We start from the raw sequence: 2,560 nt of genomic DNA on the forward strand, positions 1-2,560 counted from the left end.
TTCCACGAAATATGGTTTCTTCAAAAATTGGAAAAAATTATAATATGCTTTTATAAGCATTGCAATGGCAATAATCATACAAATATCTTCATTTAATATTCAATAAATATTTCAATTTTATTAATAAAGAAACTATTTTTTATTATATTATTCAAATATTTTTAACATTAATATTAAAAAAAAATTGCCATTACGTCAAATTTTTATTTTTTCAATATTTATCCTTTACATTCATAAATTAAAATATTCAAACAAAATTTCTTTAAAAAGATATTTGTTAATAGTCTATAGTAATTTGTTTTTTCATATATTATACTTGCTTAAATCTAAATCAATTAAATTTTTTCCTAATAAGAAAATTGAAAATAAAAAAGATTTATTCAGTATCAGACTGGAGTTTTAACTATATTAATCTCAAGATGATAGGAATCTAATTTGATATCAAATATACCCTCATTTATTTTTATGCCAAAATAGTATACATGACAGCTAAGTATTCTCTAATTCAAATTATTTAAAAAATTATTTGTACCTATAAATAGAAGACAATTCTTAACAAAGCGACACACAACAACAGTAACAATAATAAATCAATTTCATCCATCATATCCTAATAAATAAAGTTCTTCTCCTCTTCCTCATTTTTAGCCATGGTTAGAAAGAATGTGAAGTTGAATTTCATAGAAAATCGCACTGAGAGGAGAGTCTCATATAGAAAACGACAAAAGGGATTTTTAACCAAGGCTCGTGAACTCAAAACCCTTTGCGATGTTGAATTGGCTACCTTAGTCAATAGCTCTTACCATGATGAACCTGAGGTGTTTCCAAATCATGAAGCTGCTATCAACCTGTTTACAAAGTTTATCGTTCTTCCAGAGGAGAAGAGATCGAAAAACATGAAAACACATGAAATGATAATCGAGAAAAGGATTGAGAAAATTGAGAAGGAACTTGAGAAGGTAAGGAAAGAAACAAGAAAATGGAGTATACAAACCAGATGTGTGGATTTTTGAATGGTGAAGAAATGCCCAATAATAGGCTCCCTGAAGATCTCAACGATATCTGTTATGTGATTAATAAAAATCTCAAACTGCTAAATGATGGTATCAAAGCAAACAACTCACGAAGAAGGTTCTACATCAAATGCTCCTCAACCTATTGATGCACCGATGGATTCTGGTGGAACCAGCTTCGACATGCAATGGGCTCCTCTTCTGGTCCCTATTGATGCTCCAGTACTATCCGAGATTCCTCTTTTGGTTTCATCTACTATACCTACTGGGACCAACTTCGAGAGGCCAAGGGCACCACTTAATATAAGTCCACCATCGATAATTCCTCTTACAGCTTCATTGATGATTCATTCAAATGCTCCTTCTCAAATGCCACAATTCATGTTCCCTTTTAGGAATCCACCTCAAATGGTTCCACATGTGGATCTTCCACAGATTCCTTCTTTGTTATCTTCACAAAGGTATCTTGAAATGGCTTATCCAATTCTTCCAACAAAAATAGCTTATCCAATGCCTTCACCGATGATTACTCCTCCAATGTCTAATTTAGTGTTTACTCTAACTACACCACAAATAAACCCATTGATGAATACCCCCCCCCCCCGAATTAGTGCATCAACACCAATAGGTAACAATGTTTATTGATCATTAGGGATTCCACAGAGTCCTTCATTTTATGAGTTGTTGAGTTTGAATGATGATGAAATAATGACTTTATTTGATGATACATCATTCAATATTAATGTACAAGATTCAAATCACCACCACAACAACAATTTACAAGGATATATGATCAATGTCTACTATTTATACTCTTTTGTAAGTCTGTTAAGATCCATCTTATTGGAGTATATTTATACTCCCAACTCTTTTATAAGTACGTTAAGATCCATTTTATTGGAGTATATTTATTCTTCCAACTCTAATTTCTTGCTTTGTCAAAAAGGTTGTAATTTTTTTTTCTTACTGAACATATGTTGTCTAGTTTTTTCACATCGAAGGTTAATTAAAGTTATTCATCATATTTATATAAGAAAATACTTTATGTATCGAATTTATCAGGCAATAGAGCCTCCTTCATCAATCCAATTATTGCCATCTCCTTTGATCGAATCTTGCTAGTAAGAGTTTAATTATAAGTAGATATGTCTGCACTTCAGTTTAAAAATAAATTTCTAAGCATTACATTAGTTTAGAGTTATCAGAATCAATGTCCCTAAAGTCTTTATAGATATCTACAAACCGTGATCATTGCCACTAAAAATACATACATAGAGGTGATTGAGTTATTATCATTAATTAATTGCCGCTAAAATTATTTTTTATATAGTGTACTTTTTATGTGGTTAATTGAAGTATGAGAACATTAAAACAAAAACTAGATATATTACTTTCTTCGTTTATGTTTTGATTTTAACATCCTTAATCAAGTTGTATAGTTGTCAAATTTATAATCATGATGGGAAAATAAAAACAAAATAATGATGAATGAATATTTAGGGGAGAAGATATTATTTTCTTGAGAAGTTAGAGATGATATTTAATCC

The 2,560-nt window shown here is 30.1% G+C and overlaps 1 pseudogene; it reads left to right on the top strand.

Moving 5' to 3' along the window:
- Positions 1–650: 650 nt before the first annotated feature.
- Positions 651–2,135, top strand: LOC114075546 (annotated as a pseudogene).
- Positions 2,136–2,560: the final 425 nt, after the last annotated feature.

The sequence above is a fragment of the Solanum pennellii genome, chromosome 1 (genome assembly GCF_001406875.1).
Source record: "Solanum pennellii chromosome 1, SPENNV200".
Classification (NCBI taxonomy): domain Eukaryota; kingdom Viridiplantae; phylum Streptophyta; class Magnoliopsida; order Solanales; family Solanaceae; genus Solanum; species Solanum pennellii.